This window comes from Strix uralensis, chromosome 1 (genome assembly GCF_047716275.1).
Source record: "Strix uralensis isolate ZFMK-TIS-50842 chromosome 1, bStrUra1, whole genome shotgun sequence".
NCBI classification, from domain to species: domain Eukaryota; kingdom Metazoa; phylum Chordata; class Aves; order Strigiformes; family Strigidae; genus Strix; species Strix uralensis.
The window spans coordinates 33,716,027-33,740,783 of record NC_133972.1 but is presented as its reverse complement, the minus strand read 5'-3'; positions in this window follow the sequence as shown (position 1 = coordinate 33,740,783).

Below are 24,757 nucleotides of genomic sequence, written 5' to 3'. Positions count from 1 at the left end.
AGCAAAAATCACTAAATCTCTGTAAACAGCTGAAGCTGTTCCTTTCAACTCCATCTCAAACAAAAGAAAAGCAATCAGGTTGCACGCTCATAAAGCAATTGGTTACAGCTGTACAACTTTAGTAGTGGGAAGAGGTGCTTCCTTCCAAATATGATGCTTCCTTCTCTGAAAATAAAGCTAGGTGGAGGGGAATTTGCCAGGCCCAATTTACTCGGAAATGCAACTGGGCTTCTTAAAATTAACTTTTGTTATTTTAGCACAAGGTTTTTTTGTTGACGCTGCTTTTTTTCAGTAAAGTATTTAAAGTTTATATAGCTAAAGATTTAAGATTATCTAAAAGTTTCCAACCAGGATTTGTACTGACCTAAATACATTGTGGTTTGTTTTTTAAAAAAAAAACCATTTAACTCAAGCCAGTGCAACTTCTTTGTACAAACAATCTTTGTATAATCACTGAACAAGAACAAGCATTAATAAGTACCCAGGAAAGGTGCAATATCCTTTAGAATTCTTTTCCTTCTGAAATGAACAGAGGCCGGATTACTAGTGTGATCAGAAAGAGAAAAAGGCATTAGAGAAGTAAAATAATGAACACATGCAGAAGACAGAATTCTGACTATAGAAAATGCATACAGTACTATCTCAAGCACCTCTGCCAATACCTGCAATATTATTCTGGCCCCATTTAAACTACTGGAAGTGATGCATGCATAGTAAACAAGAAAGAATAAAGATATCTCTTCAAATAAAATCTGTGGAAGCTTCTCGACTTTTTCAAAAAGGCAGTGTTAACAGTGTCCTGATTCATTGCTAAGCTGAATGATAATAGCGAAAAAGAAAAAAAGAAAATCAGAGCAAAATAGTGATTTCCCCCATAATGCAACCCCCCCCCCCAACCATTTCTATTTTTATTCTGCTATGTAAAGTTTTACAAAAATTTAGCTTGCTGTATTATATCCACCCCAAACTGCTCTGCTTAGGATATGCAGTTGCAAACCTCTACAAAGGCACTGTTTGGTTTAGAAACGGCTTGGTCTCCGTTTGGTTAAAGAAGTTGATGTACCACAAACTGAAATAAGCCCAGCCTGGACCAGAATAAGACTGTCCTCACCACTTTTTGCACAAGGTAATTTATATCACTTAAGAAAAGAGTTCCCCCTCACAGTTGGGATAATAATTCTTGGAAGTATATTAACCACAAAATTGAAAGCAAGCTCTTTGGACAGACCTCATCTGCAGTCTGCAGAGGCGAGAAGCCATCCTATCTTAGAAGGAAGTAAACTTCAGAAAGGGCCTTCTCTCTGCAGGGGAATGCTCTAGCTTGTCACTGCCAGCCCACATTACTGAACATTGGCGGTTTTTTGGTTTTGTTTGTTATGTGTGGTGACTGTATGAACGTTCACTGTGTGTGTTCTGGAATAATGGTGTGGTTAATGCTAATTTCCCAAACGCTTAATGGTTTTTTAAATAATTTGAGCATGTTCAGAGTTTGGCTTCTACCTTTCTGCCTTCAACAGGGAAAAGTAACTGCAGGGTGTATGATTTTTCATCCAGAATTAAATGTGCCTGCAGTTTAAGACCCATAGATATTGCCTTTCTTTTTTTTTTCCCTAAATACAATCAATTATTTAAATGAAAATTAAATGTAATTAAATTTAAATATACAGTGAAAATAATTGAATAGAAGTAGTGAGGGCCTAAAAATGAAAGTCTAATCAAAAGACAATACTACTTTGAAATGCAGAGTATTTTTGCCTTTCCCCTCTCTGTCTCTATGCTTATATATGTATGCAAATGTAGTATGTGTGCAGTATAGAATATATAATAGTCTTTACTTGTTAGTTGTGAGTTTTGGACTCTCCAGTATAAGAACACTGACATACTGTAGTGGGTCCAGTGGAGGGCAACCAAGATGATCAGGGACTGTTGCTCATGATGTACAGGGAGAGACTTTCTTCAGCCTTCAGAAGAGGGGATCTTATTACTCTCACAACCCACCTTATGGGAGGGTGCAGAGAAGACAGAGCCAGACCCTCCTCAGTGGTATACAGTGACAGGAAAAGTGACAACAGACACAAGTCAGATGGGGAGTGCTGATTGGATATTAGGAAAATCTTCTTCACCATGAGGGTAGTCAAACATTGAAATGGGTGCCCAGAGAGGGTGAGTAATTTCTATCCTTGGAGAGAGCCTGAACTTGGCTGGAACAGGCTCTGAGAAACCTGCCCTTGGGAGGGCATTGGGCTAGGCAGAGATCCCTTCCGATCTAAATTATTCTGTGATTTTGTGGTTTTAATGATGCATACATATTGCTCTAAGCAAATTCTAAGCCTGAATACTTAGGCTTCTCTCTTCCTGAAAAGTTTCTTAAAATCTCAAAAACTGCAAAGAAGATTGTAATTCTTCTCTGTACAGTAAAGGCGACCCAGAAAAAATTACAAACAATAGTTTACAACGTATAGTATGGCGTTATTATTTTTTAAAGTCTGTTTTTTCTTTTTAAAGGTCCTATCATGAGTTGCAACTACTAAAGTAACTTTTACCAGTCTGTTACTGAGACAGATGATGGCATCCTTTAAGTTATTTGGGCACGGGTTCTTTCACAAAGTACTATTTTCCTTCAGAAAAATAGTGGAAAATTTTTCAGTGGAAAAGCTGGCCTATGGAATTTTATTTGAGATGTCTGCTGAAATAGCACGTTCAATATACTGCACATTCCTTAAAGTGTTGTTCATGCTTGTAGCCCCTGGAAACCATGGGAGTTTGGGTTGCAATATGGCCTAAGAATATCAGTTTGAACATTTTATAAGCATAGATTTTTGCCTTTTATATTTTCACTGCAAGTACCAGTTAAAACTAAAATCCTGACCGGTTTTCTAAAGGTGTTAAGGCTATTTCTTGTGGCATAGGTATCTTTGAATGAGCTTCTGTGATATGGAAACTGGACTATAAATGTATTGAGTAAGGCCCTATTGATCTTCAGTATTTGCAAAATGGGTGTGCTGGATTTCATAGACCAGTACCTTTTACCTCCCTCATTTCTTCATCTAGGAATGACAATATGACTGAAGCAAAACCTGTCATTTACTGTATATAAGCTATATAACTCTTCCAGAGCATTCAGGGCCCATGGGAGCTTTCAGCCTCTATGCTAGGATACGTTTTAGATTCTTAGGGTCTTAAGTTTTTGACTTAGCTTTGGATTTTGCTGGGGCTTAAATGTGTCTCCATTTTTATGCCTGAGGTTTTGCAGATAACTGCTGATCCATACATTTTTCTGTGAACCATTTCATTGCTGTTTTGTGGATTTGCAAATAAACTGCATATAGCAAACAATCTTCCAGTCTTTAAGAAGACTGCAGCTTTACTGCTGAAAAATATAGTCCATTTTTGCTGCAAGATAGTTGTAAAGAATAGATCAGGAAAATGGACAGATGTCATCTATGCATGTGAGACAACTTAAGCATATTCAATGTTGGAGGTGCAACAGCAGATAATACAGGAACAACCATTATTCAATGGATTCCTCGAAGACAGCAGGGGGTACTGCAAACTCAAACTTGTCTGGGTGGCCCAGAGCAAAAAAATTTCATTGTTACAGAGGACTGCTTTTCTGTGTGCTTAAGTCCCATTTTGACAAGTGTTGGTGAAGGTAGCAAATCCCTGGAAAATACTGTCCTCTATTTATTTACAGGACAGCTGTTGCACTATACTTCCTATACTGCCTGCCTTGACAGCACGTCTGAACCTTCTATGGTAACAGTTTAATCTCTGCAGAACTTTGGCCTCTCTGCCGAATATGTCCGAGTTCAAAACTTCGTGTGTTAAGTCTCTGAGTTGACTTCTCCAACTATCATATCTCCTAGATGGAACAGAAAGCGCCAAGTGAATAAAGTAGGATTGTTGTTCTGGCTTGACTCAGATTAGTAAATTATACCTCACTCGCGGGAGTTAACATGTAACACCCACCAGTAAATGCTAACTTTATTCTCTCTGCATTACTTTCTTGAAATACAGGTTTATTAAATCAAGCTTTGCCTTTTTATTTGTGTTTACAAAACCTACCTCATGGATACCTAGCCAAGACCTTATAAAATAATTGTCTTCTGTAAATTGTTTGTACAGTCAGGTGCCCCATGTTATTCTTAAAGGGATGGATTGTATATATGTGATATGAAATTACTTATAAAAATAATAAAATTATAAGCTCAACTAGATAGTATATTCGGTGTTCACTACATAGTATATTAATTATTCAGTATATGCCCCACTGTAACTTCAAAAAGGAAGGTTACATAAAAAATAGAAATCTAAACAAAGTTTACATGGAAAAATTGCTAACCTAGGTACACTCAAAAAGTATAATGACAGAATTAAATTTAATTTGGTTCTGGCTCTAGCTCTGCTGGAATCTCCTTTGGAATCATAGGAAAGCACTGCATCATCTTATTTTTCCTTTTATTCACACATCAGGAATATAAACTGTCTGACATGAGAGATCATGCGCTTCAATTCCGATTTTCACTTTGTTTCACAACGCAATGTAAGTAATAATAAGTGAACTTTTAAAGAAGCACGATGTGTTTTGTAGTTTTTTTTAATTCCTGAAGATGTTCTTTCATAAGTTACGTGATAGAAAAAGACCATTTTCAACACTGGGTAAGGTTGTCATAAATTGTAAGTTGTACTTTCAACCTGAGATAAATTAGTCTTCTGATAGTCACACGGTGTTTTGCTGTAGCTTTTTATATTAAATATAAGATTGGATTCTTACAGGCAAAATACTTGCCTTAATTCACAGAGGAATGAGAATTAAAATTCATGGATGGTGAGGGAGAAGGTGGTGTGTCCCATGACCATTACCTGAGGGCTTTTGTGTGTAAGTTGTATGGAGCTCAAGAGGTGTAGGTGGATAAGTGATTGCACTACAAACTGCATATCAATGATTTTCTCAGCAGGATCTTGCATGGATGCTTTCTCTGTACTAGGAAAACTCCCTGAGATGGAAGGATTTTCTGTGATCAAGGGATCAGGATCCAGTCAAGGATCAAAGTCTACCCCCTAGAGCAAGATTTCAAGGGATACAATCTACTCCTTAGAGCAAGATTTCTTCACCTCATGAATGAGGGACTTCAAGGAGTCTTGAAGTCAGAGACAATGTGGAATCACATTGGTTCATTCTTGTTTCACTTCTGCTTGGGAAAAAAAGTCTGTATCAGATGCAAAAAAAGAAAGCAAATTGTAGGAATACAGGAAACGATAGGAAACAATAGGCAGGCAGCAATATTTCTTTTTTTTTTTCTTTGAAGATACTCTTTATGAATAGCTACCATACTACACAAAGCTAAACTAATTCTTTCTATACATAAGAATTTGGGGAAAATGTTTGCCCTGATTGCTTCAGAGGTGAAGCAGCTAAAGAGACATTGTTTGGGGGTCAAGCCCAGCCATGTACAAACCTTGTAGACAAAACCCCGGACAACATACAAAGAAACATTAAAATGTTAAGCTTTCAAAATCATTTGCCTTAATTAGTAAATGTCAAAATTAAGGCTACATCAAGCCTAAGTCCATCCTGAAGTACTTTTTAAGAATCCTTTTTAACTTGTGGTCTGTGAACTACTGATGGACTATAAGGCTTATTCACCCATATTCCTGTACACAAAACAAAGCAAGCAAAATGGCCATAACCAAACTTTGAGTGTTTAGCTATTTACTTAGATGAAACAATTGTGGAAGTGCTGCAAAAGATGGTCCCAGGATTTTTTCAAGAAGCTTAGGTAGTCCTTTGACTAAAACATAGAAAAGCACTTTCATGATGATATTTCTTATAACATCTTTGTGGCAGAATTAGGGAGAGAAACAGATCTTCTGGAACTGGTCCAGTGCCTTAGAAAGAGTGGCTTACTGTTTGCCCAGTGCAGTAAATGAATTACAGAAAAAATATTATGTGATAGCATGTTTTCTGCTATACATAGAGGGTCAGAGTTAATAGTGACATTTTTAGTATTTATTATACAGGCAACTTAATTAACATTGTTTTGACTACAGGAAAATTATGAACAACTGAAAACAGAAATTTGAAACAAGAGTATTACGAGTTGTGTATAAACTTGTTTGTCACAGCCCTGAAGGAAAAAAAGAAAGAAAAAGGTACCTGATGTAGCTGTTCAGTTAGTAAACTACATTTACCACCCAACTGATATCCCATAACTTGGAATTGGTCCAAATCTTAGTTAATTTCCTGAACTAAATCCTGTATGATCAGCTAAGAAGTGACCGCATGCCAGTCTGCTCCTCAGCTTTCCTTTTCCCTCTGCTTTGGACAGAGGATCAGAAGTTATGATGGTTTTTCTGCACTGCTTGAGAGAGAGAATTCTGTGGATCCTTCCCACTTAGGAAGCGCTCTGTGTGGGAGCAGAGCACAGTGGCTGGGATTCCTGAGGGCTCTGCTACCTTGTTGAAAAATTATGTGTCAGCAAGGTATGAGGAACAACATCCCAAGGAGCTCTTCCTTTTATTCTGATAACATTTAGGCAAGCTCAACTGTCTCAGATTCCGTAGCTCTTCCATTACCCTAGAATATATATAATCATTTAACCTACCTTTTTTCATCAGTTCCATCATACATGCCACTGTGATAGTCCCTGAAATTTCAGATCCTCTGGCATGGATCATATAAATGTGGAAATCAGCAGTCCAGGCTTTTCTGTGTTGCCCCATGCATGTATCTCAAATCTTATCTGAGGAGGCTATCTCTAAGGTTATCCATTTAGAAGTGCTAACCCGAGACTTAACAATAAAAACTTAAGGTGTGGTGGTATGTTTTGTCAGATATCTGCTAGCAGCTGAGCTAACAAGAAGCTCATTTTACAGGGATGATGAGATAGTTGTGGGCTAGTAAGTGGTTTGATCATGCTTACGTAGGCTAGATTGGAACAAGCAGCTGAGAGCCAAAGTTTCTCAGGTCCCATCACTCATAACGTAAAGCGTTCATTCCACTGGTTGCTGTGGTTTTTGTATGTGACATTAGGAATACATTGGATAAGCATCTTTTCATAACGGACTAAGCTGCATTACAGTCTGAAATTTTCTGTGTCAAAGTCGACTCTTGATTAAGCCAGTAGATACCTAATGAAATGGAAGCTGTTGATTTTAAACACTATAAATCAGCGAAGAAACCATCCTTCTGCTCCTACAGTGTTTGCAGTCTCATTTTTAGATCTATATATAACAGTCACCACACATTCCTGGTGAGGATACTTCTCGTTTTTACACCTGGTACAAGCCCTTCCAAATAATTTGTCTGCAGTTTTTGATACTAGCACAGTTGCTGGGCCATGCTGAGAATATTTGTACAGTTCAGAGCACATGACCTTCACATTATCATCTGTGTAGCAATGTGAACTGATGTCAAGAAATGTTGGATTTAATCTGACTAAACAGGTTTTTTTCTTAAACATTGTTTTCTAATTTGGAATCAGATCCCTTCCCTCTGAAATCAGTGTAAAACTCTTGTGAATTAAAGCAGAACTTGGACTGAAGCTTTAGCATAGGCATGTGTTTCTTTTTTATTGTATGTCTTTAAGATAAAAGAAATAAGTATAAGAATAAAAAGGACAGTGGAGTGAATGTTTAAAAAAAAGGAACCTTTGAAATCAGAAGTTTTACAGATTGCTCAAATACATTTACAATAAGCTACATAGATAGGAAACTGATTGTGAGGTTTTTGTAATGTTTTAATGTAGAGAATATACCACATTTAATGAAAGATGAACAATCTGTATTTGGTAGAAGTGGCAGCTGGTGGTTTTAGGCTTTTCTAGTCAAGGACCCTGGAAATAGCTAAGCAGGCATCTAACCTACATCTTTCAGGTTATAAACTGAGCCAGCTCTTTATTCTTCACATCATAGTACCACCCAATTTGGAAACATTGCTTGTATCCTTTTTAAAAAAGCTTCAGAATTGCCACATTGCCTTAACAGGAAAGCTGCAGGTCCAGACCGTTTCCCTGAGCAAAGCACTGGTGGTATCTGGCACTGTCCCAGCTGCTGTGCCCCAAAGCTGGGTGTCCCTTAGAGAGTTCAGAATCTGAAAGGAGTTGATCCAGAGCTCAAGCACATTAAAGAAACCCAAAGGATGCTAAAAACTCCCTGTACACCAGTTGACTAGCCCTCTAGGAGCAAAGTAAATACAGGTGAATGCTCCCCCATGGAAGTTAGGGAGCGCTTTAACATGGACTTCAAGGAGACCATGGTGTTATCCATAAGTGAAAAAAGTCTCTGTGAGCATATGGTCCCAGCCACATATGTCATTCCTGCAAGTAACCCCTTTCCTAACTAGTGTTCTTCCAAATGGTTAGGTTCCTGCGACTTTCTGTGTGAATAAAGAGTTGGCCTATCATTTGAGCTCTGATTTCATTGCTGGTGAGTATTTAAAAGTCTCTGTCACAAGACCAAGGATTTAATTGTCACTTTGCTTGCCAGTCTCTCCAGAGAGGCTAAAGTGTGTGGGAGCAAAGGTGTATATGTCAGTTGTTCCCATGGATAACTGGAGGACCTCCAAATCTCCATAACCATTGATATAACACAGTTCAGCTACTAAAAATTCCAGTCTTTAAGTGGAAAAAGTAGAATTCCCTTCATCCTCCTAACTTGTCTTCTGCATAAAGTACTTGTTTCCCCAGATGACGTTTCTCTTAAGAGATAGGAACCTTCTCTTTTTTTCTTTCTGTATTTAATCATTTCATCATCCATTATGTAGTCCATCTGCCCTCTTGTGGTTTCCTTTTTGATCTTTCCAGTTCTACTTTGCATTTTTCAGAGACTTCTTAACTATTTTATGTTTCCTTTTCTCTAAATGTGGGATGAGCTCACAAGTCAAGTTTCACCTTGTGATGTATTTTCCTAGTCTGAGTAATTCTGAAATCCATTTTTAGTGTTAGATGAAGCTGGGAATTAGTTGCAGCCCTGGAAGGACATCCAGTGTCATGAACAGTATGGTCAGTTCTCTTAGGATTTTTCCCAGTTGTTCTCACAGTTGGAGAGGAAAGTTCTTTCTACTAATTCTAGAAGTTCTGTCTTCCAAGTGGATTTTTAAGATGTTTTTCAGCTGACTTGTCTCTTTTTGGGGGTGGCAAATGAGCTTTGAGGGATGCAGTTCTGAGAGAGGTGAAATGGTGGAATTAGAAAAACATGCACAGCAGATGCACAGCAATCCTAACACTTTCTATTGGAAATAGAGCCTTTAAGAAATAGATGTCACGATCTCTTAGCCTGCATTACTCCTAGCCTGATGAGCACTATATTCAATGCATTAACATTATTCGTGTTAATAGGGCTATTTGTTAAAAAATGCTTTTTAAGAGTGGCTTTGCATTCACATTGGCAAATCAAACTCCGTAGGGCAATAGGAGGACTTTGTGGTGTGTGATTGTATCATGTGATGCAGAGATGCTCATTGTAGTAGTTGGTGATAAGGGGGAAGAAAAGCCTTCTTCCTCATTATCCTTTGTTCTTCAAATGGAGTAATTACTAATCTCAAATCCTGTCATCATGGCAAAAGGGTGTATTTGAGAAGAAAAGTGCTTCCCCTCTGTGTGGTGCTATCTGGTGTGGAACATGGATCACTGAAAAGAAATCAAGGATTTCATTCCTGGTCATTTGCAGTTTTGACATTTAAATGCTTTTTAGATCTGTTCCCCCAGATGGTGCAGCTGAGGTGTATGCAGGAGGTGGCTGGCAGGAGAGAACCAGGGGATGTTCTGCAGCTCTTTGTAAGGGACAAGGTCTCTCACTGGTTCTCCTCCAAATAGTGCATTGTGCAAGCTTTTCTGAAAACTACCAGAGCTGGCTGAGGTGTGTGCTAGAATCTGCTGAATGACACACTAAGACTCAAGTAATTTGATACTTATTTTTGTCATATTTTGGTTTCCAGGAGTTTCTTACTGTGATCTACTTCTGAACCCCCTGTTCCACAAAAAAACATGCATAATGCCATGAGCCCCTCCCATTCTTTGTGCCTCCTTTGAGTCTCGCAAAATGATCCTACATGTCACTTAATGAGACTTGGGAAGTGTGTGTGTGTGTGTGAGATGTTCAGTGCTGGAAACAACAAGTGTTCCACAGGTTCCCAGGACAGATTGTAGAAAGTGAGAGAAATAAGAATCGACCACTGCTACTTTTTTATATTCCTTAGCGTGGAAAGAATAACTAAATATCATTGCTAAAAGTACCCCATAGGCATTTCTAAGCCTATATGAGCTCTGAAAATTGAGGAAGCTGGAAGCTGCTTCCAGGAAGCCTTGGGGTATATCTGCATAGAGAGTTGCAGACAGACGGAGGGTGCTCATCCCACACTCTTAAGTTTACTGGCTGCAAGCCAGCTGCCAGGTACAACTATTTTAGCGTGGTCCTGGGTTTCAACTAGCATGCCGTCTGCCTCTGGGACAACAGGCTCTTGTGTGAAGAGAGAATTGTTTCCTTTCAGAAGTTCCTCCTTCTGAGTTGCTACTCTCACAGCCACTGAAAACTAAATTCTCACCATTTGTATGAGCCTTTCTTTCCTTCTCAGAATTTGTAGTAAATGCAGTAAAAATATAATTCAGACTTATTTAAAACTGTGACAGAAATCAAAACTGCAAGAGCTCTTCACTACTGATTGCTTGCACACTGAAACCAACTCTGGCTTCACTAAATATATCTTTAAGGGTGTGTCTGATAACAGAAGAGTAGGATCTCTTCTTCCTTCAAATAGGAAATTTACTTACTGCAGGGTTTCTCACTTACCAGGCTATTTGAGTGTTGAATTGTGATTTAACCCAGAAGAACTTCTGAAACCAGAGAAATAATAAAGAAATAATTGTATTGTATTTGCATTTATCCCTTGCTCTATTAATAAGTCAAATTCTTGTCAACCAAATAAAAACAATTCCCCCAAAAGGCGATGCCTGGCCTTACAAGGACTGGTATGAGCACTATCAGACATACACTACCATCCCTCAAATTTAGTTTAACTTTAGTAAATCATAGGTGTCTGCTATCTGTGATTGTTTATTGTTCAGGATGAGGACTTGTATGTTGAGACCCAGAGGGAGAGAACATAGTTATTACTCTTCCCCTTCTTCCACAAAGCAAAAATAAACTTATGGCATCAGGGTTATAAAGTGCAACCAATTCTATCTACAGACAGATGGTTGAATTGTGTTGGTGTAGGGAAAGAAGTATACTATCTGTGGAACAAGCAAACAAAACCAAAACAAAATCCTATCCTGCAGACTCTCAGAAGTTAATTGTTATCTTAAAGCTTAGTTGTTCCCTTCAGAAGTTAGGGGGTAGAGGGAACTAGCAGAAAGTAATTTCATTTTATCAATCTGTTCTGAAAACCTGTATAACTTAACTTTTGAAAAATGTAGAAGATCTTTCTGTTCATTTTAGGACAAAACTCAAGTTTTATGTCCCAGATCTTGCCTCCAAAATACGATGTCGGTTGGTATTCTAAACTTTTTCTAATAATGAAATTTTACACTTAGCCAGAATATTAGAAGCCTGCACAGGTTTCAGCATTCATGAGAATAAATTTCATCAGCAGGAGTTACTTAATGCTACCCAAAAGTTACTGTAATAATTAGAAATTCTTGGCTAAATTCTGTGATGAACTAACTGGCACAGTTCTAGTAACTTCTGTGAAAACTCACCGGTTGGTTACTGCCATGAAAACCTGTCCTGATTTTTTTTTTTAAAACAACAATCTTCATGTGGCTTCTGTGAAATGTAACACTTTTTTCTAAGCAAAAGTGAGTTGTAGTAAAATTTAATTTGTCCTATGGCAGTCTGTTGGCTAAGCCTGTGGTTATGTAGATTGTATAACACTTAAATTTAGTTACTAAAAGGTTAGTTTTCCTAAGTCATTGCAGAGGAGTAAACTGAGATTCCAGGTATAGGCTCTGTTCTTTTAAGAAATGCCTGAGGAAAAAAAAAAAGAGGTATGATAAAGCAGGGCAATTTATTGTTCTGCATTGTGCTTGAGACTGTGTATGAAAAATTAAAGACTTTTCAACTATTTATACTATGGCTTTGGTTTTCAACTGCAGTGTTTCTGAGTTTAAGCAGAAGTAATATTTACTAAGAAAATGCAAGTGACATGGTTCTCTTGTATTGCTTATTATACTCACAAATATTATGACATCATACTATTCTAGTTCAAGATAGGTAAGTTATATTTCTGCTGCTTCTCTGACTGCTGATAGAAAGAGTTGATGATTGTGGTGTACAGAAACGATCATGTTCAGTTAATGCACACTAGTGTCATTACTCGCTATTAGGTTTTTCAAATACTGATAGAGCAGAATCATAAGATTATTACAGAATTAATATGATCTGCTAATACAGAAACCTTGCCCTTGTAGGGCATATATATGAAAACAAGAAGTCTTGTTTCTGAAGTCAAGCTAGACCAGTATACCTGGAGTTTAGCTGATCTTGAGGTAAGAAACCACAAACAGCCTAATCAACAGCAGTGGTGACAGTTCATTGGTACCCCAAGAAGCAGCAGAGTGTGATACTGTCAGACCCATCTCATTCATATTATGCGTATCAGAGTGAAGTTAAAATGATTTTAGAACAGCGAAATTAAAGCCAGGTAACTGTAGGTCAGTTTTCATCAGCTTGCACTATTAAGAATATTAAAGGCTCTATCATCTGATAGCTTCAATTGGTATCGCTGACTTTGGCATGACTGCAATAATTTACACCAGAAGACCTTTAAATATAGCTGGTATCTAATCTATGTCAAGTATTGTACTTTAAACCTGCTCATGTGAAACTGTAAGCTATCCAAATGTTGAAAAATCCTTTTGTTTTTAGGAGGAACCGGACTACATCAGTGCTCATGTTCAGTGTAGTTTTATACATTTTCATACATTTTTATAATAGATGGAAATCAAAAAAATAGGTGATACTAACAGGAGAGAGTATGAGCTATGTTTTTGTGGGGCTTTTTGCTTATTGAGATTCAAAACCACCTTGAACAAAATGATCAAAAGACAGGTAACTTAAAAACAAAGTGTATTTTCTTTTTGAGAGTTTTGTGTCATTTCTAATAGTATAAAAAATAACGCTGGTAGCAAAGAGGAACCAAGTTGTATACCTAGTGTGAAAAACAGTTGAGCCTTCTGCTTGTGGTTTGAGTTTATCTTGCACTGAGGCTGATGCAAATGTTACTACATAAGATGGCCTGTAATAAAACAAAAAGGTTCCCGTATATCATCCTCTTCTCTTCATTTCTTTGAGACACTTCCTAACTCCCAGCACTTCTCAGAAGTTCATCTTTCATCCCATCTCCTCGTAACCTTTCAGTTCTCCTAAATGACTCATTCCTTCCTCAGTCCAAGGCTGAGGGACAGAGCAGGACCTTCTAGACCCATATTGGGTGGGCTGATCAAGTTATTAGGATATTTAATATTTTCAGCTCAGCTCTGTGATACCTATTCAGATGATCCTGGAACAATTCCAGAAGATCGGCAATGGAACGGTTAAATTACACTTAGTCTGTTTTCAATAAGTTTTAGAACAAGTGGTGTATTGAAACCAATTTTCATCAAGGTAATTTTTAAATCTCACTATTTGAAGATAGACAGGTATGTAACAGCAAAGTTAGTGGATCCGCATTTCTGCAGTAGCTTTTTTCACTACTGCTGTAGTGTTTTGGTTTCTGTCTTCTGTTCAGAGATTTGAAAGGTTGGCAGTAGGGCTTCTTGTGAGTGCATTAAAAATACGGGTAAAACCATTAAAGTGGTATTATCAAGCCTTCATGTCCAACTGAGAAATAACATCCTCAGTGCTAAGTAAGGCATAGCTGTTACAGTGTTGCTAGTTTGTTCTTTTCAAGTGGCCAGAATTTTAAAGAAAAATATGAAAAACATCCCCTTACACCCTATCCTCACTGGTTAGGCTGGGTGCAGCCGCTTTGGCAATAACACTTGTGGTCCTAGTGACTTAAACCAGCAAAGCAGGTCCTCCTGTCTCTGTAACCTTCCCCAAATGCATGGTCAGCACTGTTGAAAGACCGTGTCTCATCTGCATAGGCAACATAACCTCTACCACGTTCCTTTTGTTTTCCAGCCTTGTTTGAGGTCATCTAAGTTGCAGGCTCATACAGCATGTGCTACATTGGGTTAACTTGACTAAGTCGATTAAGAGCTCGAGAAAAGTCTAAAACCACCAAACAAGCAAGAGCAAACTAAAAGATGACAAGGATCACTAGTCTTATAAATTCTCGAGCATAGAGGTGTCCTTGGAAAAGCCATCTTGATGGGGAGCATCGCTGCTAGCAGTTTCAGCAGAGAAATCAAACAACGAATGGGCCTCATAAAAACACTGTTCTTTCATCACAGTTTGAGGTCAGGTTGTGGCTAAAGCAGACTGAAAAGGAAGGGAGAGTTTTCCGTGCGCCATCCCAAGAGGAACCACTGGAAAGCCTTACCTTCAGAGAGAGGAGGAGGAGCGCACATCTGTCTCATGCAAAGGAATGAGAATGGCATTTCTTTTTCTATAAACAATTCTTGTAGTAAAACATAGTCATATTGGCAGTGCAGCAAAACAAACCTCCTTATATGACCACGCTTTTCTCTTCTGGTGTCTGTAGTCTCAAGAACACCAGTCAAAGACTTTCTCCAGCTGCTACATTCACACAAAGAAGCAGTATAAATGAAAGCGTTATTGCTGCCAATCATCAAACCCTCTGAAGGATCTTCTGTCCTCTCTGAATACTATGGGGCACAAACATTGGTTACTATTGAGTATTGTGTTTTTAATGTTTACCACTGTAAATGCTGCAATTTTGAATAGATAAAGACAAGTAGCTAATAACAACTGGACTAGCTACATCAAAAATGTCTTTTATAAACATGCACCCTTTCTGTATTTGATATTGTGCCACCACCTCCAATGGGGAAGACTGATACACCTCTTTCACTTAGGCTGACTCCAAATTATTTTTCACACTTCCTAAGAATATCTGACTGAGTTCTCACTTCTGTGGATCTCCCTTGGTCAGTCTTTGCCTGGTAGTTATCTTTGCCCAGGCCATCTCAGAACCAAATTCAGTGCTAAGTAAGAAGAAAGGGCAACCTGGGTGAAGGAGCCCAATCTAACACAACACTTCACACTACTACCTACGGCTATCTTACAGCCATTATCTTCCTCCCCTTGTCTTCTCCCAAGAGTCCTGTGATCTCTGAGCAGTCTAATCACTTCAGACAGGTTGGGCTGGGAGTGGATATGCTTGTGTAGACACACCTCAGTTTTCTTAAGGAACATGTCAGCAACCCAGTGCCATTTAACTAAATCACCATACTGATAATCCGAAACCTACTCACATATGCTTCAGTGTGGTCAAATAGTAAACATCCCAGTACAGCATTGCATATCTCATTCATCAGCTCTTACAGGACAACTTTTCTTCCATCACAAGAGGTGTGGTTGAACTTCCAACATTACTCACAAATTCTGCATCAACACACAGCGCTGTTTTGTTATTGAAAGGGACAGATTTTGACAAACCCACAGAACAGTGTAGAGGTCATAGAGGATCACGTCTGAATGAAGATCTTGCTTAAGTATGAGTCATTCAGATAGGAGGAGTGGGGACACTGTACTACCCCTCAGGTAAAGCAGCATAAGCTTCAAATCACTGCAGCTGCATATCTAAACATGGTGGTTCCCAATTGCTCTTTTCTTTCAGTTGTACCCAGAATCATTAAAGTACAGACTGATGTTCCAGGCAGAAGAACATCATTGGCCACCATTTGGAAACAACTGAAGAAAATTCTACCCGAAAAATCTTTGTTTTTACTGTATTCATCTTTTGTCCTCCTACATCAGAGACAGTTGAATATCTACTCTCCCCTTTCACATGAGACTTTACAAGAAGCTAAAAAGGTGGGCATGGCTCCTGGCTGAATGCAGGTGTGATCTAAGGCACTCAGCAGCATGTTTACTTGAAGTTGCTGCTTATTAAATCACTTTACCTTAACAATGTATTTCCAGAAAAATCAGATTCTAGTGCTTTTTAACAGCTTTGCAAAATCAGTAGAGGTCTTGATTATATGTTTGCTACCACTAATTTGAGTCAGACTGTGCAATATACTCAAAGGATAATAGCCTTCAAAACTAAGCATGAAAATCTTCAGTGGTCTGGTCACTATTTGTCATACCTCCAGCTGGAATTGGTGCTGCTTCAATAAAGTCAGTCTGTGGACTGGTCTTGAATATCAAATATAGTTGTGATTTTAACTTACCTAAGTCTGCCACCTGAATTAGTCTCAGTCCAACTAGGCTTGGCCCTTCCTCCCGCCCTGTAAAAATGTCTGAAAGAAGATTTCTGCTACAGTTGGCAGGATCCTCTATAATACAAGCCATTGCTATGATTCACATGCCTGCGGAAAGATGGAGAGAGGACACAATGCAGCCCCTGTGCCTCCAGGTCCACTTGCTTCCCTCCCTGCTGTCCATGTGCAGTTCCATCCAGAAGCATGGACAGCGTTTTTCCTGGCTGTCACAGGTGTGTCCTAAATTGAATATGCCTCTAGTGTCCCTGAAAGAAGAAGTAAATGTTTGGCCTTGGTGAATTTTGCCATTCCTGGTGAACAGAAGAGCCCACTTGAGGTGTATGGCCAAGCCTGCTGGAACCACTTGCTCTCTGGTGGAAATTCATTCCACCACTTGGCATCGTGATAAGAAATGAGAGCAAAGACATGGAAGGTGCGAGGCATGCTTGTAGAATAATATTCACAAGGCACAGTTTGCAGGCAAACTGAACAGATAGGATGCAGCTCCCTTAGGTGGCAGATCAGAAGAGGCTCTGGGGAGAAGGTCAGATGCAGGGGCCTAATGCCCATTCCTGGTCAGCTGTTTTGTAAAGGTGGTTGAAGACCTCTCTGCCAGAGCTCTCCAGGCAAGGAGAGAAGGAATAAGATGGCTCTTGCCTCTGGGAGAATTTTTTTTTAATATAACTGAAGATATCCAGGTTGAATTCTTTGAACTAGATGTTCAGTAGGTGATCTGTCTCCTGTTGATTTAATGTAGGATTTTGACTAAAAAGTAAAGCTTTGTTAGTGGCTTACCTTAGTGGAATGGGTATTAGAAAGAAATTAACTGAAGTTAAAGAACTGTGGATATCTTTAAAGAGCCCATCTTACTTACTTTAAGAAAATCTAATGATTTAAGAAATCTAAGAAATGAGTGTTTTACTTTAGGAAAAGTAAAGAAAGAAAAACAAAGAGAATTTGAATTTTCTAAAATCTGAAGATGGGAAAACTTGAAAAAGTATTTTCATTCTTTATCAAAATTTAATCTATCTTTTAATCCTTTGGCCACCAGTGTGAAGTGCCATGCAGTCTTCTGAATGTAAATTGTAAAATTCCTTCTCTTCACGTAGATCTGCAGAATTGTAATGTGTCATCCAGCTATATTCACATCTCACAAGCTGTCAAAATACTGATGGGAGATACTGACCCCTCGTCCCCTACTGGGAAAAAAAAGGTTGCAACTAAATGGCTGTGCTATAAATAGTTAAAGCTGATGACATTTCTGCAAGACTGTTCTTGCTGGCTGTCAGTGAGCTACCTTAGAACAACATTTCAGACAATGCGCATTTCCTGCTCCAGTGCCAGCAGGGAGGAGTCCAGGGGCCCCCAGTCCCACCAAAAGAGGATTGCCACTGGGTGGCACACCTTTGGGTGTGCTGGAAAATGCCTTTGTTGCCATCGCTGGAGAGACAGAATTTATCACCCAATGTAGTTCAGCAGCTATTCTGGAGAAAGTTGCCTATATTAGTGTCAGGAATTTGCTGCTATTGTTTGCTCAGGTGTTCCACAAAGCTAAAGGTTTAATCAACAAGCTGCCATGAGATTTAATTTCTTTTAAAGGAAGCTTATTTTAAAAGGCATGCCTTTTTATGGAGTATATTAACTTAAAAAAATAAATCTAGAAGTAACACCAAACTATAAAGAGTACAAGTGCCCAAGCCCAGAACAATCACTGACAACCTAAGTTAATTTGTGTTGTCCTTCCCCCCCTCCCATTTCAATGTCATATAAATCCAGAGCTGGGTCTAACGTGGGACAAGGCACCCAAATTATACGGGCATTCATATGTGTGTTATATGGCTTTCTTGGCAGTGAAACTGTTTCTGTCTTGAGTGTTGAGGGAAGGAAAAGAGTTTCTCCTGCTGTTGAGTTCATGCACTTTCTACATCCCATACAACATAGTCATAATTTTACAGAAAAAGGAATGAACTTTTGCACCTAAAAAGACCCTAGGGAGTAAGGGTAGACTTGGGAGACACTGGATCAGGACTCAGATATCCTTGTTCAGATCTTAGCTTTATTGCAGTCTTTTTATTTCCTACACTGGTCAAGTCACTGAGAATAGGTATACTTCTATCTGGAGGTGTAATTGCAGCTTGGATTTACTTATGTGGGCTAACTCTAAATTAGCTCAGTCAGTCATAACTGTTGAGAGTGGCAGCATGAATTTCAGTGCACTGCCATAATCCCTTTGGGTCTGTGAATAGACATTCAGTAGGTAACATTTGTGATTTAAGTGTTGTGCACCACAGTATTTAAGTATTGCGCGCCACAACCCAAGCAAGCTACTTTAAAGTTTTGACCTGGTGTAGGTTGTAATGTGAATAGTATTTTAGTACTACAGTGGATTCCATCAGTTAGTGCTGCATTCCCAGCTGTGTCAGGGAAACATAAATATTATTCTTGTCCAAGCTTTTGTCTGTCTTGTCTACTTAAATGGTGACCTCTTTGGGGCAGGAAACGTCTTTTATTTTATGTTTATACAGCAAATAAGGCTTGGATCTTCATTGTGATTTGGAACAGTTATTGAAATTATGAAGCCACCTCTTGTCTGCATCTGACAGTATGTTGTTTCATGACTGTTGCATGAAGCTTTCAATGAGACCTACTGCTCAATTCCCTTCTGCGTGAAGGGGATCCAGCCAAAAAGAAACCATCCTCAGGTTTCTCAGGTTACTTGTGTGCTCTTTCTCATTCTCTTCTCTTTTGTATAGCTCTGAAGCAGTGCTTTGGCCTGTAGAGAAAAGCATCCAGATATCCATTCAATATGGCAAAGAATATGCTCTGTTTATGTTTGGTGTTCCAGGAAAAATGAATAGTTTTCATCTTGAAACCACACTCAGTGGGTAATGACCACTGTCTTCTCTTCCCAACCTCTTGTAACATAGCCTTTGTTTTACCATAATCATTAAGCGATATCTGCATCTAATCAGACAGGACCTACACACTTAACTGTCTGCTTGCTATTTTAATTAAAAGAAAAAGGGTTGTAGTCTGAATCAAAAATGCATGCTGTTCTGAATAGGTCCTAGTTATTTACCAGTTCAGATATTCTTTGTACGTATTAGTGTTGTTAACTCTGGTAGAAAAGAAAAATAAAGTAAAAAGTTTCCATTTCCACTGTTTATGAGAAGAGGGATTCAAAAGTATTAGTGTCATAAATCACTTGAGACAAGTGAAATGTGTTATTCGGTACATTATAATGTTGTAACTTTGCCATTGGAAACAGTTGCCTAGCTAGGAACAGAAATCTGGGTGGGCCACAGGTTATGGTAGATGGGCAGTGACAAAAGGTCTGACTTTACAGCAGATCATTTGTATTGCAAATGATTTAGAGCAGACTCAGAGTTGGACAGGCTTGGGTCAAATTGAATGAGTCGGTGTCCACCCATGGCTGCACCTTTTGTTAGAAGGACTGGTGAGCACAGACGTTTAATAAAATGTTTCAGATGAAGCTACTATCCAAAGTAGTGGCAAATTTGGCAGGTACAACACATTTCAGCTTCATGAAAAAGCTCAAGACCATGCATAGATTTATGATGTGTGCAAGGACGTGGATATCTAAAGTCAGCACAGCTGCTGGTATCAGTGTCAGCCTACGCTTGCTCACTGTAGTTGCTCCGTGCATGTAATATGCTGGACATTCATTTTGCACAGAGATGGTGTTTGGTACTCACAGGGATTTCATTTTCCCAAGGATTTGTTAGGGGTCTATGAACCAGTGCTTGGACTGCAGAATACTCCAAGCCAATATCTTGCAGGAAAGACAAAATAACATACTTTTTATTTCTGAGGATTTTAGAAGAGCAAGATAAAGCTCAGGACTGGCCACCTCCAGAATTGTATGAATTTTCTTTGTTTGCTTTGTGCTATTACTTTCAAATATTATTAGTTCTGTAACTTGATTTGCACTGAGAGATTCAGTAACACCATCCTTGTATTAATCCTTGGGCATTTTTAATGAAATTCTTGAACGGGAGGCCTTACTCAATATCCAGTTCTCTTGAGTGTATCTACTGTTGTTTGTTGTTTAAGGGACTCTAGAAATGAGAAAATTATGCTGTAATGTGTTAATGCTGCTGGAAAGGGGCATGAAGATTGTTCACCAGGAATATGTGTTGAAACTTTCTTTGGATGATAAGTCTGAGCTTGCTGTGTTCTCTCTGCTTTCTCAACTACTTCATATGATGTCCTTGTTACTTCTAACTGCTTATTAAGTTTGCTATGCTATTTCAAAACAGGCATCTTAGGAACATCCGTCATTTTGAATATTTTTTTTCCTGTACTTAAAACATATAAATTAAACATTTTGTTACACAAGGCTATAGAAATATTACAAAATTATGACTTTGAGCTAAGTCCTTGACTCTCCTCAAAATATTGAAACAAATTATTTGCAAGATCTGTTTTGTGGTGTTGTCCTCTGTATAAAGCAATGTAGCAAATTTTTTTGTTTGTTTGCGCTTGCATTTACAAGTCTGAATCCAGCAGTGCTTTTTTTTGTCTTTCCTTTTCTCCTTTGTTTATTCCTGAAGATCAACACAGAATATTGAATAAAAAAATCTTAAAATAGAGGCAAATATTTCACATCCAGATTTTGCCAAAACATGAAAAAAATCGGAGAAATTGTAAAGAAGAATTATTACTTAACTTATTTTTTAAATGTATCTGTGCCATATCGGTTTTAAACACAGTACTGCTATAAAGTTGCTGTTAAAACTTACAGGCACTGTTACCTTAGATGAAGCTTATATGCAAAGCAGAAATAGAACTTGTAGGAATTTCGTCATGTCCTCCACTGATGATGACCCAAATTAACCTGTTTTACTCTCCACTGAGAAGACTGAGCATTCATGCTGTTAGGTCCTGTGTCTCAGGAAGCAGTAACTTTCTGCTGAAAGGCAGTAATTAACAGGTAAATGGAGTAGCTTCCTACATTGTTCCAAGTCATGTCACAGGTCTCCTAGTCTGCTTTGCATTTTGCTGACCACAGCTTGCTGGGGAAAATGGTGTTGCCAACATGTAAACTAAGAAATAGTATACATTATAGAACCTTTTCTAAAAAAAGAAAGTGGGCTCTTTTTTTTGTTAGTTTTTAAATAAGGCTCCTGGTAGTGATGCAACCCTTCATATTATCTTCTTGTATGTCATGATGTATGCCAGTGAATGTATTGAACAAAGAAGACTCACCCAAAAATTGGAAAAAAAAGGAAAAATACTTTTGTAGAGGAAAGTAGCGCTTTAATTCGTACATTACTACTGGGTGGTTAATGCAGTTTATTGAAACAAGTTCATACAGGAAGAGTTAACACTTGCAATGCAAGCAAATGCCACTGCCCTGTAAAAATGATGTGTCATTACTTTACCTGGGCAGATTACCCTGAAAGACAAAGAAGTAGGATTGAATGCTTGTTACTAACCTCTACCCTATTGTGCACATACCTTGCTATTTATTTTCCAATTTCTCAAATGTATGACCAGGGTAACCTGTTATCAAGCCCCAGTTGAGTGATTGTCCTTGTGTGTACTACAAGACAACAGCAGATGCAAGGTAACGTGCATATTGAGAACTAAGCTAAATTGCATTATGCTACATTGGCTGTGGACTAGGAGTGAGCATGAATTACATTTTTTGTTGTTTCATGTCTATTTAGGAAGATAAATGCTGCACTTTTAAACTATGTATGCATAACTATATGACATAGCTATATCAACATTAATCTATCTTCAAGGTATAAATTTTATAGTTCACATTCAGAAATGTGGCATCAGTGTTGTCTACTGGTCTTGTAATCTTTTTTTTTTTCTATTACTAATTGTGCAAGCTTAATATTATTTTTTTAAATAAAAAAAATAGGCTTCTAATACCTGAACAGCACTGGGCAGCCATCGTTGGAAAGAGGATACAGCAAAAATCCAAACCTCCATTTGTGTTTCTTGCCTTAATCCATCCTGTGCCTTTCACAGAAAGTAATCCTGGAACAGCTTTTCAAAGGTGCCCGTGTCCCATGTAGAGACAGTATTAGTAGTATTGCTTCTCTGCATAGCTGGTCTGCTAAGGCATCTAACTAAGCAGCTCACCAGAAATGCTCTGTACTTTGGCCATGCAGCTTAGCCAAAGTCTGCATCCTTTTTATTCATTAACTACGTCATCTTTTGATATATGTCTGAAGTATTTACAGTTTTTGCATGGCCAAGTGTTTTCAGGCTTAACAAAACCCACACTCCTCTGTAGCGTCTATGGATTGTCCAGGTCTAACATTTCAAAGGTTTGGAAGATCCTCTCCTTATGTCTGAGAGGATATAAATAGCATTTAGTTTAATTAACATCAGCAAAGGCATGTTGCAAATAGATTTGATCTGTCACTGACTTTCACCATTTCTGAATTTCAAGATGTTAAGCTTTCCAAAATAAATGTATCCGTTTTTTTCAGAAGGAGAGGAGAAAGTTCTTTCAGTTTCTCCTAGAGAGGAATTGTTTCAATTCAAATGTTCATTTTGTTGGTGAGAAAGTAGTGAGGAAGTGAAGTTATTGCTATGATGGACTAAGGATATAAGGCAGGCGAGGTTGTGTGAAGGGATAAATTAGCAGCTGGTATAATACAATTACCACATTTCCCTGCAAACTTCCCTGTTTGTTTCCTTTTGTAGCAGCATTTAGTAGAGAAAAGGGAAAAAAATCACTATTCTTGAGCTTGTTGACATATCTGAATATCTTGCGCTACAACAGTGAGAGCCTAGCTCAAGACAGAGGGCTGGGCAATCCTGAGTCTGGCTACAGTAAACGCCAGGCCAAATCTCATCATAATTAAAACCATTTTGGAAGCTGTTTCCAATTATGGCAGCTGCCATCAGGCCACATTCCTCTCCCTACCCACACCCCCTCCTGGTCACGGAGAAGCGGGGTTGTCACTGGAGCAGCTCCACGCACACCCACAAAACACTTCTGCTGTGGCCATCTTCACACAGCATGGGAGGAAGCTTTCTCTGGTGGGTGAAGAACAGAGCTCGTAGTTGTACCCGAAAGGTTACTTAGGAGGCAAGTGCTCTGGTTTCCCAAAAGCAGGCTTAAAAGGCTGTAGGGTATATTTTCAAAGCACTGTGCAGGATTTCAGCCATGTGACTCATTAATGTCAATGGGAATCATGTTGTTAAAACTTTGTGCAGTGCTTTGAAAATGTATCCCTATATGTCAATTTTCTTTCCTAGGAAAAATTATCAAAAACAGACCTTGTGGGGTATTTTTTTTTAAAAAAAGGTTTTCAGTATTATATGCTAATAAATCAACAGTTTAGCAGGCTTGATCTGCTCTCATTTCTTCCTCCTCCACCTCCACTTTCCATTTTATCATTGACTTTGATTTTATGCAGAGTTATAGTTGCATATATTTTCTGCAGACGTCACCTGGAGGAAGACAACTGCAAAATCTCAGAGACTGGATTGCAAATTGTGTGAAAAGCAACAGTTGTGATATAGGGGGATAATATTTGTTGCATCATTTCAGCTATAAAGCAGAATCAGTAAGGAAAAAAATATTTAGATTTTTTAAATTACTGTTTTCATTAGCAAATTGCAACAAATCGACCCTTGCTTATTAAAAAAAAAAAATAGTTTGAAGGATTTGCAATTACCTTTTCAGGATAACTCTGGGATCTGCTAATAACAAAATATTAGATGACAGGAGTATGTGCTTAGCAAAACACCAAACTAATATAATGAGGTCTCTGCTTTCCCAGGAAGAATTATACTTCCTTTGATTCCATTGAATACAGAGAGAATTACCATGAAATGCTTGTAAGCTCTGAACTACAACAGAGGGATGAATTGTGAATTCCTATTAGCTGCATTTTATACTTGGTCAGAACACACTGCTATGCTTTTGGTCATTTCTCCAGAAGTCAGAGACATCTCCAATGTATAGTTTATTACTTGTACAGCAAAAAAGTGCATCATTTCTATAAACTCCAAAACTTTTCACCTTTAAATCATCAGTTCATGTCTGTCCTGGGAACCATGTCTTAATTTGAATTAATCTCTGGAATAAAATGATTGCTGTCTGTATGGATAGCGTATCATATGCTTCTGTAGTTCCATTTCTCAGCCGGCAGCTGTTCCATTCAGTAATTGCTCTTTTACAAGTCTCAGCAAAGACAGAAGACTAGAATTACACCCTCTTTTTCTCTTGAAAGTCACTGTTGTGGAACAGTTTTGGGATAGTGTTGTTAAGAAAGCTTGTATGCTGCTGCTTTGTGACTGTACATGATGACTGGTAGTCAGAGCAGAAAAGTCTCTTAGATAATCTGAGTTGAAAAGATCTGTCTTCATGATTGCTAAATAAGAGAATAAGAAACTGCCAGAATTCTCCAGCTAACTAGACAAAGGTAGATGGA